General features: G+C 41.8%; 1 pseudogene across 2 annotated transcripts; it reads left to right on the top strand.

Annotated features, from left to right (window-relative positions):
- The first annotated feature begins 6,137 nt into the window (after positions 1 to 6,137).
- Positions 6,138 to 10,664, top strand: LOC103721296 (phosphatidylinositol 4-kinase gamma 7 pseudogene; annotated as a pseudogene). Of its 2 annotated transcripts, none has more exons than XR_015971220.1 (2): positions 6,138 to 6,677; positions 8,215 to 10,664. The product of XR_015971220.1 is annotated as a phosphatidylinositol 4-kinase gamma 7 pseudogene, transcript variant X1 (transcript). The 2 variants fall into 2 exon arrangements; XR_015971221.1 differs by having other exon boundaries at positions 6,433 to 6,677; positions 8,162 to 10,664.
- The last annotated feature ends 3,714 nt before the right edge of the window (positions 10,665 to 14,378 follow it).

Below are 14,378 nucleotides of genomic sequence, written 5' to 3'. Positions count from 1 at the left end.
TTGGGAAAAAGAAGCAGAAGCCCTTACATGGCCATGGCATGGAGACAGCCCTAGGAGTTTATTTGCACTAAATTATGCGGTTGTTAAGGATGATTTCTAACCAAAATGACAACTCTGCCAATAACCAGTAGCCGTCAAAACTCCTAAGAAGCCCTTGGCGTTTATGTAATTACTGAACTACTACAAACATCTTGCTTTTGAAGAGAAACAGAGGGACTCCTCTTCTACTTCTATAGCTATGCGGTTGGTTTTCATCACCCGGGAGCTTCCGTTCTTAAGTTTCTTTAAGGTCAACTTCAACGATAGTACAACTGGTGGCAGTAACAAAGATGGAGCGAGGTTCGTGATCCAAGATCCGAACTCTAGATTAGTTGCAGCTAGTGGGACTCCGATCTTTAATGTCTCAGTTCTAGGAGCAGAACTAAGGGTAGTGTAGGCAGATATTACCTATGCGAGATGGATTCCGAGGGCTGACCTCATTGCCATCGAGGATGATTTAGCTATAGTGGTCGGGTGGATTAAGGCTCAGGCAGGGATGACAGGCGCTCACCTACTCCTGCATGACATCTGGAGGAGCTTGAGAGAGTGTATGTTTATGGTGGCCGGGTTTGTCTGTAGAGAGGCAAATAGTGCTACGGACTGGGTTGTCTCTTATATGGCGGAGCATTCTGGAAGGGTTCTTTTGGAACGATTTGTCTTCGATCAATCTCCATAATATTTTATTTTCTGACCTTATTGAATGTAGTCATACTCGACGTGTATAACATGTTCGAGATATTTTGACATTTGGTTTCTAATATTCCAAATTTTTTGGTCTCCCACTCTCCTAGGAAGGGAATGAGGAAGCTGTTTGTCAGGTGATTAATTCGGGAGCTAGGATTGTAAGGAGGAAGCTGCAGCTATCCGAGTTTCCCAATACTTTTATTTATATTGATGATGTCAACAGAAGGAACCTTCTTTAGTTCTTTATTCTTTTTCTCTTTTTGTAACCTTTGCCTTGGGCTATTATCTAATCTTTCACTACTATCAGCTTAGATGCTTCGGGCATCAACACATACCCCTTATCATCAAGGGAGAGATTAGCATTTGGCATCCTAAGCTTTAGTTGACACCTTTATAATTAGAACTATCACAAGGACAGTTAAGCGATATTCATAGGCATTAATAACATAATGTTGCTGTCCTGGTCATACCTACCTAAAGCTCACCCAATTGAAAGAGAGAGATTGGATGGCTTTGAGACAGCTTTAGCTTAGATTATGGCCTTTGTCCGACCTAAAGTTGCTTGCTTCCAACGATTGCAATTAGAACATACTCCTTTAGAACATGCAAACTAGTTGAAGCAAAATTGAAATCCCATGTAAGATTAAGTAATTCCTTCCTACACAAAGTACAGGCCACAAGTAGTGATATTGCTTCGACAAAATTGGCATACATAAAATTCCTGGATATTACCACAAATCATGATATCCAACCACTTAGATCTTCTAATTCTTCTATCTTTACCTGCTAAATTTCAAGTATCATTAAATATAAAGTGAGTAAGATCCATTGCCCTTCGCGCGCAATTACCATGTCACAAATCTTAGACTCAGTGTCAACTAACCACTAAATGGGATTTGAATTCATGTTCTTCAATTCTGATCTCATGTAAACTAATCACTAGATCTCAAAAATTTAAGTTGTGAATGAGTCAACAATGTCAATTAGGTCGTAGCCCAATCCAATTACTTCACTACCCAATTTATCTGAAATATGGCATGGCTTACAAGGCTGTGGGATGGGTGGTCCATTGTAGTTTCAACAGGGGCAATACATCCAACACGAACCCAGGTTCAATGCATCAAAGAATATTTACGTGGCGTAACGGAGATAAATGGGACGATGGAAATATTATTACATGGACCAGGTCCAGTGGACCAATCCAAACCTGCTTCTCTTTTGATCTTGAATCGTTTAAATACAAGCGGCGAGTGACTATTGGACTGGTCCACTGGACCCGGTTCATCCAACAATTTGATGTAGGACTGACACCCAAAAAAAGACACGCAGAGCCACCAAGGTGGTAGCCTAGTGGTACTGGGCAGAAATTCTAACCTTAAGGTCCCGAGTTCGAATCGCTGCGGCGACGATTAAATTGTGGACCGGAGCTCACTACTTTGGCCACTGCTTGGACTTGAGGTATAGGACCGCTCTTGAACCGCTAATAGCCGGGATGGTGCCGGGTGTGACGTACTCACACTTGGGACTCGAGCCAGAGCCCAGAGGGGTAGCTGAGCCGGGCCCATAGGTGGGGAGGGTATGAGTAAAACCGGTCGGGGTGCCCAACACACGGCCATTTCTGCCCGCATCGAACATTCTCATGGTGGGGCGGGGGCCCAGTGGAGGCTGCTACGCGGGGTTGGGCTTGTCCCTTCCTCCCCCCTACCCCTTTTCATTAGCAACAAAAAAAAAAAAAAAAAAAAAAAGAAAAAAAAAGACACGCAGAGAGAGTAAGGTCACACGTGACCGGTCCCTGGGTCGGCTTTGGACTTTTGCCGCCCGCACGTGATCGCATGAGCAAACGCCGCAACGGCATAGTGGCTACCGTCGGACCATACCTTACCCGAAACGTGGCATCCGACTGACGCGAGGTGGTCATCCAACGGTTGTGATTGTTTGAAGATACAGTGCAATGTACAAAAAACTGAAACTATTGTCGGGGGATGGCAGTATATACCCGAGATAAATATCTTTGATGACATGACATGAGACCTCACAAGTGTTATAAAAATATAAAATAACTCGTATTCCCTTTCTTCGTGTCGACCAACCTGTCCTTTGATTAATTAAACCTTTGTGGTGTGCTCAGGTGTGCTCATGTGGTCATTTTGAGCCTTATGCCACGGGAATATGTTTCTTTCTTGCACCAGCATCATAAGGGATGCGGAATGGACTTGAGCATGTCTAGAGCCATAATTAATGTGATCGCAAGTGTTCTTTTTTATGACACCCCTAGGCATTTGAGATATTTTTTTTTCCTAATTAACTATTTATATCAAAGATTAATTATGTTGTATGTGGGGGTGTTTGAAAATATTTCATAATGTTCTATATAAAAACAACATAATTTGTCTTTTTTCTATCCCCATAAAATGTACATATTATGGATGGCAACTATAGCGTTGCACTGATAAAAATATAATGGTTTTATAAATTAAGAAGAGAGAACTTTCGTATATTTAAACAACAAATTAAAATAAACCAGTTGTTCCGCATTCTTCGAATTAGATATTGCATATCTCAATTAGTAGATGGAATTTCCATTTTGATTTAGTATACGACTTGGGCATAAATTTTTTCGGTAAATAGTAGCTTACCTTGATATATCTTGTTTTGTATTATTATTCTCCTACAACTACGAACTGTTCCCACTTAGTGTTATTTATTGAATAATGCGAGAGAGCAATATACTCCAAATAGGATGTTGCTTTGAAATATCGCTTGATCAATAATATATTCTCTTTACGGAACCATAACCTAAAATAATCTTGATATTATTATACAATAAGCTTTAGTGGTGGGCCTGTTGCATTCAAATAAAAATGACCAAGTTATATATAGTAGATACCAAAAATAAAATACAATCTAAACATATTATCAAAATATTATTATAGAGATTACTATTGTTGTGGGAATAAAGAGTCCGAATTTAGTCCCACATCGACTAGATAGCGGAGAGGTCTATCCTTAAATTGAGGGGGGCTACCCCTTTCTCTTCAGAGGCGCTTTTTACGGGACAAAACCGTGCGTTGGGAAGAAACTATGAAATCCCCTTCAAAGCGAACAATACCTCTAAGGAGACTCAGTCGTTTCCGCTGTCTGAGCCCGGTAGGGACTGAGCTCTGGGGTTCGGAAGATACCCTCGGCCTCATCAATGGTGCTTTCATTGAGAGCTCTTGACTCCGGCATAGACCCCTATGCTGGGGAAGCTATGTTGTGGAAATAAAGGTCCGAACTTAGTCCTACATCGACTAGATAATGGAAAGGTCTGCTCCTTAAATGGAGGGGGGCTACCTCTTTTTCTTCAGAGGCGCCTTTTGCAGGGCAAAATTGTGCGTTAGGAAGAGACTATGAAACCCCCTTCAAAGCGGAAAATACCTCTGAGGAGAAACAGTCGCTTTCACTGTCCGAGCCCGATGGGGACTGAGCTCTAGGGTTTGGAGGATACCCTCGGCCTCATCAATTATAAACAAAAATTGAAACATTTGGTAGCAACTTTTTATGTGTATCTTTGTTAATCACTTGATATGCTTTTCTAGTTTAATAACAGACTAGCCAAAAGTGCCCATATTTATTTTCTATTCTAATAGCCGACTAAATTACGCCTTTTGATAATTAGTGTAGATCATTCTTTGATCTAGAGCCTCATTTTTTAAAATCACTTACAAAGCACATGCTCTCTTCTTGCTCCACTTTAGATAATATATTTTTTTGATAATTTTAGATAATATATATTTAATACTAAATTTGTGCGTTAATTTGTTTTAATTATTTGTCTCTAGTCATAGATGTAACAAATATCATAAGTCTTGAATGTTCAATTTGCATTATTTGGACTATGCATCCTAATCTAGTTTTGATTAGCAAGACGGATTGTTGCCATGCTATTGTGTGCTCTCATTTGATAGATGTATGCAATGCGTAGGACTTGATTTCCATCATGCATGCCCTCTGAATGACTTATTGGTTGCTTAGGACTTGATCTCACTATAAGAACCTCTAAGAAACTAAAATAAAATATATATGTCATGTAAGAAGAACAAGATATATTCAACAACTATCAAATTAGCCTAGCATCCTCATCGTTAACAACAGTGCACGCCATATTATGTGGAAAAAGAAATATCTCGTCCCTTTCGAGTACCCCAGTTATCACCTAACATTGCATAAGCAAGCATTTTTCCAATCCAAGCAAAAGCATCCATCAACCATGTTTGATAATTGGTTACTTTCATGCCAACATCATTCCTGTTCCACAACATTGGCCTGGCAAAGATGGCAAAATGAACAAGAAACCAAAACTTATAGACACTAGCATTGGATCTAATGCAATTGTTAGGTGGAGCATGATTTGTGTTCTACTGCACAGATAAAATGAATGAACTCTATCATCCCATAGCACAAGCACCTCAAAGGCCATTGATGCATCTTGCAAAATCCCATTGGCAGTAAGCAAGCCAATAACCAACGCACAGAGATATATTTGCACGAAACTTATCACGATGAACAAGCCAAATCGAGCACAAATCTCCACGTGCAAGTTAACGACCCGTTGCTGCCGATCGTCACAGCACGAACCTAAAAGACCACTTGTAGGTGCGAAGTATGTTTCTTTTTCTCCTGGAAGGGAATGGTGCGAATTCGCAGGTCGGCGCGCGCCCGCGGGAAACGGTGGCTCGGGATCGGTGCGTAAGTGGGCGACATGACAAGGATCCGTCCCGGCAGATCAGCGCCCTCCAAATCCCGAGGATAGCGGATAACTACGCTCTCTTATTCCTTAGAATAAAGCGGATAAACCACCTCATGCCTCGCTAATGTTATCGCTCAACGGTAACAAGTGTCCATTTATAACCGTACCAGTCCCCACATGCTCTTCCTTTTCCCTGCAAAGATAGACACTGACTTGCGCTTTACGTTAGGAGGAATTGACTCATTGTTACGTTACGATATAATCCCTGAGTTGCGGTTCCAAGAGGCACTAGGATAGGTCCAACGCATTAATGACGATGAGCGAGTCCGTTTTTTTTAATTGGCGACAATGAGAGAGTCCATTCATCAGACGGTCAGAATCAACCCATCGCCAGGATGATGAACTTTTATTCCCAAAATGACCTTACCAGTCTTGCTTCTGGCTGACCGGAGTAGTGTTATTCTTATTCTTATCCCTACAACGAGAAAGGAAAACGTACAACTACGCCGGAATTGACCTCGTAATTCCGCATAATTACGCCATCACCACTATGGATCAGTCCATCGAGAGTGCTGATCTCATTGTCCATCCGGTCGACGATGTGCAGATTGGACGGTGAGGATGGACAGCCTCGCGTGGTTGGTTATTTCTGTTATTTGAACAATGATGATGGGCAACTTCGTCCGGAAGCGCAGATCTGGGATCGCACGGAAATCCCGAACGCCAGACGCTGCCCCCCTCTCGCACAGCAGCACCGGCGAGCAGGCGTCAGAAAAGCATAACGTCACCGCAAACGAGCCAATGACTTGCTTCCACGGCACCGTCCCTCACGCTCGCCGTACGTGAGTCGTGGCGAAGATCGGACGGCGAGATTGCCCCTCTCGCGCATCGGACGGTATCCATGCCCTCTTCCAGAGACTTCGAATGATCGAAGCGCGAGAAGGTGACCCAAGAAAAACGGACGGATCGATGGGTCGTTTAACCACGGCTGTTTTTTTTTAACCCGGACGGTCGCTTGGGGTGCTACAAGGAGAGAAGATTCGGGGGGAGCGAGCGAGCAAGGGAGAGTGAGAGATCTGGGGTGTTGTGGTAATCTGAGCCGTTGGCTCGACCGTATGATCTGATCTGCGCCGTGGATCGCGGTCGTCGTCGCGTCGCTGGCGGGGAGGCGGTCAGCGTTATCCGGTCGCGCTTGGTCTGCTTCCTGACCAGATCTGCGACTTTGGTGAGTTGGATTGGGAATCGTTCTCGTGTTTAGTTCTAGTGAAGGGGAATCGGTCTAAGAACGATTTCTTTCTGAAATATTTTCGCATTTCCCCCTTTCGATCGTTCTCGAAGTGCACGGACTGCTACAATGTTGGTGTTGTGGATTTTTTTGGTGATTTTTGAGGATTATTCTGGACTCTGGCGGGGTTAATTTTGATTAACGGTTGCAGATGGTAGAGTTTGATTTGATTCGTTGAGTTTGGAAACTATAATTAGTTTGAACGATTACTCCGGTGACTTGTTAATCTGATAATGAACACGTTCGTTTTTTCCCTAAATTTTTCATTTTTTGAAAAATAATTTTAGTATGTTGGTCGCAAGAGAAGCAAAGGTATCGATCCCGGAAATTTGGGAAATGATTGAGAAAATGTGCACGAGTTCCTCTTTATTTTTGTGCACAAAATTCCTTTTTCTTGGGTACCAAAAAAAAAAAGAGTTTTCTAGTTTAATGTAATCACCAAGTGTTTATGTTTTTCATCCTTTTTGTTTGATTTCTCGGAATATCTTCGGGTGTTCTTCTTTTTTTTCGGTGAAGTAACTGTGATTCTTGCATCCGTTATTGTAATGTAATCACTAAATATTTATGTTTGCCATCCTTTTGTATGATTCCGCGGAATATCTCCGGGTGTTTTTTTCTTTTGTGAAATTCGTAGTTCTTCGGTGACTATTTATAATTTTATTTATTAAAAATTTATAATGTCTTCAACAACGATATCAATAGAGGTCTCTCTCTCTCTCTCTCTCTCTCTCTCTCTCTCTCTCTCTCTCTCTCTCTCCCCCACCGCCTCCCTCTCTTCCTCATTCCTCCCATGTTGTCATTATTCTGGATTATGGGTGGAATATGCAACATACATTTGCGTCGTTAATCTCTTTGTGGTATGGCTGTTTGTCATCTTTTGCGTCTTTTTCTTTTTCTTTTGGAGTGTTGCCTTCCGCTACGAACAGAGGCTTGAACAAAAGGGGGGTTTCTTTGCATTTTCGGGGCCTTTTTCTGTTTTAGATCATTGATGGATTATTAACCAAAAAAGAAGGATCTTTAATGTATTGAGTTTTTTTTTACCCATTTAAATTTTGTTCGCAGATCCACAAGTGATTCATGCTGTGTAATTAATATTCAACCTCTCCCTTTTTTGGCTGTCTGTGGTGACACTACTACACCAGTCACTCAATGATCTATCTTATTCTTCACTGGCTTCCTTTTATTTATACCATAAAATAACGTAAAAAGATGTTTTTTTAATTCTTTTATTTCCATTTTACCCCTTATTCTTCCTTTTTCAACCAACCAATTTTCATTTCATGAAAAAACAAAACTTTTTTTTAAAAAATGTTTATATTATTTATTGAAATTATATGATTGTCAATGTCCGGAATTTAATATATCATGAGATATAAATTTTGTAGTGCTAATAATTATAATTCTTAAACATTTTGTGTTCCAAGGTTCGGTTCATTTGATTCATCCATCATCTGAAAAGATGGCTTCTCCATTGTAGGAGAGGCACGCCATCTCCACCTACAATTCCATCACTACTTGCTTTCAGCTTCTTCTTTTGTGAGGCCAATGGTCACCATCTGATAGCAATATAGTTGATACATGATCGATCGTGATCCACATCTTCCTCTCTTCGTAACCACGTCGGCCTTGGTGTTTGGCGTGTGCTCAAGAGAGAAGAGAAGGAAGAAGAAGAGCCTCTGCTACCCCGACGGTGATAACCTCTCAACACCCTCTTCCCTATTTTATGTCTCCTAACTTGGACAGCCCTGTCCAGACCCAGATGGCAGTTGCAGTTTTCAACCGCACTCTCAGCAGTGAATACCATGGGAACAAAACAAGTGAGGGAAGGCCTGCAGGGAGGAGACGTGTGTTTGTCCAAACTGACACTGGCTGTGTCGTGGGTATTGAATTGGACCGCGGAGACAACGCCCACACTGTAAAGAAGAGGTTGCAAGTGGCCCTTAATGTGCCCATTGAGGAGAGCTCACTTACATTTGGTGATCGAGTGTTGAAAAATGATCTTATTGGTGTTCGGAATGATTCCCCATTACTTCTCACTAGGAATTTCCTTCACAGGAGTTCTTCCACCCCATGTCTCTCCCCAACTGGAAAGGAACTCCAGCAGAGAGATCGGAGTGGGCCAATTGAAATCTTAGGGTGCTCAAGCTACTGCTCGCGAACAAAACAGCTTGTCAAGGATGTAGTGAAAGCTATTAAAAGTGGTGTTGAACCCATCCCTGTTCACAGTGGGCTTGGGGGTGCCTACTACTTCAGGAACAGCAGAGGTGAGAGCATTGCTATTGTGAAGCCTACAGATGAGGAGCCATTTGCACCGAATAATCCAAAAGGTTTCATCGGGAAAGCCCTTGGCCAACCAGGCCTGAAAAGGTCCGTGCGGGTTGGTGAGACAGGGTTTAGGGAGGTTGCTGCATACCTCCTGGACTATGATCATTTTGCCAATGTTCCCCCAACAATCCTTGTAAAGATAACCCACTCAGTCTTCCATGTGAATGATGGGGTCAACTATGCAAATGGTAAGGCTCATGACAGGTCTCAAGCTGTCAGCAAGATTGCGTCATTTCAGCAGTTTATCCCTCATGACTTCGATGCTAGTGATCACGGGACCTCTAGCTTTCCTGTTGCAGCTGTGCACAGGATTGGTATACTTGATATTAGAATCTTCAACACAGATAGACATGCAGGGAACCTTCTGGTGAGGAAGCTTGTTGGTGGAACTGGTAGATTTGGGGCTCAGACAGAACTCATTCCAATAGATCATGGCCTCTGCCTGCCAGAGAGCTTGGAGGATCCTTATTTTGAATGGATCCACTGGCCACAGGCATCAATACCTTTCTCTGAGGACGAGCTTGACTACATTGCAAATCTTGATCCAGTTAGAGATTCTGACATGCTTCGAATGGAGCTGCCTATGATCCGTGAAGCATGTCTAAGGGTTTTGGTCCTTTCCACAATTTTTCTCAAGGAAGCAGCGGCATTTGGGCTTTGCCTGGCAGAGATTGGTGAGATGATGAGCAGGGAGTTCAGGGGTATGGAAGAAGAGCCTAGCGAGTTGGAGGTTGTATGCATTGAGGCAAGGAGGCTAGTAGCTGAAAGAGAGGCATTTTCTCCAGAAGCTGAACCGGTTGGTGACGATCTAATCCAGTTTGACATTGATTGTGAAGATGAACCAGTGATGCCTAGAACACCACCATCCTACAATTTTGGGTTCAAGGGAGGGGGTTCCCGAAACCCGCTTTCAAAATTAGAGGAGAGATTGGAAGAGGAGGAAAACAATTATAGCAATGAAAAGAGCAATGTGGAAGAAGTTCCTTGCTTCCCGCCTGCTTGCAATCAGTTTCCAAATGTTTCAAAGCTGTCTACATCATTGAAGGGTGTGAGCCTTGCTGAAAAAACTCTGCAGTATCTAGGTGGTGTTCCAAAAGGGAATGATACTACAGTTAGAACTAACAATAGTGGCAGTGGACTTCAGAGTGGGAGCAGGAGTGCAAAGGAGCTGCCTGCAACCGCGAGCTTTGTGAAACTGGCAGACATGGGAGAGGAAGAATGGGGGTTGTTCCTTGAGAAGTTCAAGGAGCTGCTGCATAGAGCATTTCGTGGCCGGAAGTGTGGAGCTGCTGGCCAGAGGCAGTGGCAGAGGCTGGGTGCTTCTTGCCAGTTTTGAGTAGGAGATTAGATTTAGAGAATAGAGAGGATAGTTGTCTGTGGGTTGCAGTTGTTTGTTGTGCCCTTTCTAGGTGTAAAGAATGGAGAAGGGGGTTTTGAGAATAAGACCATCATGGTTAGGGGCTGGCAAGGGGGTGATTTGTGGACGAGGAACGAGGTGGAGGTGGCCGTGCTTTTGTATATATCTTTCTTGTCTTGGTTCACTATCAGTTATGTCTTATTAGAAGTGGTTATTAAAAATAAACAATTAGAAAAAGTTATGTACATCTGCTTTTGAGCATTATGGATGGGTTAGTATGTGTTCATGAAATGATGCTAATCCTTCAAGGTATCATGATGCGGTTCAGAATGTTTTGTGTCTTTCAATATTTCTTGGCTTGCCAGCTGCCTTGTTTCTAGGGATGGCTGGCTCGGTTGTCCTTGTTTCCTGGCAGTTTCTTCATGGATGTATTATTATGTGGTGTTTCTCCTAAACAAGAAGTCAATTTGGATGTCTTTTTGTGGAGGTTTTTCCAGTCTGCTTGCTGCTGCTTATAATATTCTATTTTGCTGCTCTTATGTAAGTTTACAGCTAGTGCTGGCTGGACATTGTTTCTTGGTTACCTACCAAACGAGTCCACCTGAATTGTTTTACGTTATACAATAGAAGCCTCATGTGATGCAACGGTGCAGATCTTGCAAAAGAACTACAAACTCCTTTGAACCAGGCTCGTCTTCGAGGTTGTTTGACTTCAGCGGAGACCTAGGGGTTCTTATTGTGGTTGGAATCATAGGTGCATGCGGTTTCTAATGCTTGAAATTCGTTTTAGTTGGGTTGCTGATCTCAAGCTTTGAGTAAGTTTTTACTCGTTTACATTGTAAATTGGCTTCTTGCTCTTATTTGATATTTGATCATGACACGCCCTTTTTTTTTTCTCTATGTGATGACAGTATCTGTTTTACCTTCAAAGTAATTTTTAGGTTTTTAGGTAACTTATTTAATTGTTGAACAACTTATTTGACGCTTAAGAATTTTTTTTTTTTTGGTAATTCAAGTTTGAAATATTTAAAATCTGGAGGATTAGTTGTCTTGCAGTCTCCTATGTTTGGTGAAGCGAATCAAGAAATACTCTCCCCCATTAGCAATCAAAGAACAGGTAATGTAGTTTAAGAGGCTATTTTGTCACCTATGATGATCTGGTAATGCTGGTTTCTGTGGTAAAGTTATAAAAAAGAAAAATTAGGTGGAAAGAAGAAAACAGAAACTAATTGTCTGGTTCTTCTGGAACAGCTGAGTCACACATCTATATTATATTCATCCACCCCATTCCCCTTCTCTCCTGGTCAGCTCTCAACCCTTTAATGTTTACTTCTTGATCCATAGCCCATTCCACAACGATCCTTGCACCATTACAATTTGTTTTCTTCTATTAAATTGTTCCTTATTTTATTCCATTTAAACTCGCAGGCTTAAAATTGCACATCCCGAATACTGGTATTCATGTGATGCTCAAAGTTGATTAATGTTTCATCTAATCCTAAACTATATGGAAAAACACAATAAAAGCAACTTGCCAATCTCAGGACGTGGGTTAGCCATATGGGTGTAAAGGATTATCTCATGGATGACGCCTACATCCTTTGTAAAGATTATTATTAGAAAAATAACTCGAGTACAAGCTAAAAACTATGATGGCTGGATTGAACTATAGTATCTGTATGAGCATAACGTGAGGGCGGCAATTGGGTTTAGTATAAATTCCATTTATCAAATAAGAAAAAAAATTAAACATGATCATAATCTTTTTATATATTAAATAGATAACCCAATCCAAAACTGTTTAATAAATAGGCCGAATCAGGTTAAATGAATTAGCTGAGTTGAACAGCTCATAAATAGATTAAAAAGATCTTAAATAGGTTAAAACAAATCAAGTCATAATCCGATCCAACTATTAAGCAGATAAAACCAGGTTAAATAAGTTATGACTTCAAACCCGAACCTGACCTATTAATAAACATTGGATTGGATCATCTGTTTGTTACTCGGATCTGTCCATATTAAACCTGAACCTATGTTGCCAATCTTGGGGAGAATGATAGGTAAATTTTGTCGCAAGGTGATAGCTAACGAGCTAAATCAGAATAATAGATACCCGAAAAACCAATTGAGATTAATTAATTGATTGATTAAAAACTTAATGTGATGGAAAAAAGATTAATAAAAGGATATTTAGATTAAAATAAAGATACTGCAGCCATGTGCTGTGTTCCTTAAATTAATTGGAATTTTGTTTTGGGCACCAGTTTGCATATTTATCCATTTGTTGGAGGATAAAAATAAATTTAAGGTAGACTCAAATCACATATCACATAGGATAGAACAGTCATTTTGGAGCACAAGGATAACTTCAACCTTAAACTCAGTATTTTCAATACCTTGAACTGTTCTCTAGAATTACCATAGTTGGTTAGCGGTGCTAGTGGCTATTGCATGGGAGGCTAGCTAGGATGTTGCTCCCTTAATTAAGTCCTTTTATCCCCGTAGAAAGCTATTTTGTGCGTAAATTACCATCATGAAGTCTATATTGAAGGGAAATAATCAAAGCTTAATTTTATTTTTTTTTAGTATCATTCAGAAAACCCGCACTGCTCATGTCGGTTCAAGATGACACACCATGGTTGTGGAACGGGCATAGAAAGAGAAAGCATCACCATACACAATGGAGGCAACAATTTGATGTCAAAAATGTTGCTTGATCTATGTGAAAGTCAAAACAAAAGAAGCATTGCCTGTTCATCTGAGTTCTCCATTGTATTCTTGTGCACCTCAGCAAATAATCTTGCAGGATCCACTTTGAATTGGAAAACCAATTAAGTAGATAACCCACCACTATAGGAAAAAAGGTGGGACTCTAACTCTTATGTGCTGATGCTAGGAGGAAGTGTTGCTTAGTTGCTGACTGCGCCAAGATTTTGCGATGCAATTTATTAGCGTCGACAGATATCGACGCTTAAAAGCCTCGACGAGAAAGGAGTATCTTAGTAAGCATCGTTAACTTGCAACAATAAATGATGCTTAAAAGTGCCATCGGAAGCCATGAACATGATGATGCTTGAGCATCGTAGGATTTCCCATATTCCTCCAAACCCTCGCACTACCCACCATCAGCCCCACTGGCTGGCAAAATAATTTAGAAGATAGACGATGATCTGCACCATACTTGCTGATCATCACGGCCCGTAATCTATACTCTTTCATGCGAGTAATGGGGCTTAGCACTACTTGCTGAAGCTTTATTCTCCTAAAGGTTCCAGTTGCATCACTTGCTGAAGGAGCCATAGTATCCTCCCTGGCGAGGCGCCGCTGGCTTGCAATAGCCCGAGTTACATCTGCTACTGGGTGGCGCTTCTTTGGGCTCTCGTGCAAACACCTAACAAGCAATGTCAGCAAGAAGCCTCACCATTGCCGGATTGCTTTTACGCACGAGCTTCCTATCCGAGTATCTCATCCCAATCATGTTTCCATCACCATCAATGGCTGCCTGAAAAGCCAAAAACTTGAAAGGTGAACGGAGGACATTGCAGTGAGACAGGTGTTGTTTGATTTTTTCAGATCCAGGTGGACGGAGGTAGATGGGCCCTATGTACTGGACCAGCTCCCCAGGCCGGCAGTCAGGGTTGAGAAGTCAGAGAATGAAGCATTAATCCAGCCAGTTTCAGATAGAAAAGTGCAGGAGGCAGTTTGGGCCCTGGGGGAGGACAAGGCACCAGGTCCGGATGGATTTCTGCCATTCTTTTTTTGGAGGTATTGGAGTATCATTCGGAGGTCAGTGGTGGAGGCAGTGCAGTTATACTTCACTCGGATGGTGATGGCTGATGCCTGGCAGGTCACTTATATCACCTTGGTCCCGAAGCGTCAGGATGCGGCGGAGCCGGATCATTATAGGCCCATTAGTTTGTGCACCACTTTGTACAAGGTAGTAGCGAAGATCATGG

Source organism: Phoenix dactylifera, chromosome 11 (assembly GCF_051530095.1).
Source record: "Phoenix dactylifera cultivar Ajwa chromosome 11, Ajwa_hap1_PhDact_Kaust_v1.1, whole genome shotgun sequence".
Lineage (NCBI taxonomy): Eukaryota > Viridiplantae > Streptophyta > Magnoliopsida > Arecales > Arecaceae > Phoenix > Phoenix dactylifera.
This window is presented reverse-complemented; position numbering and strand designations above follow the sequence as displayed.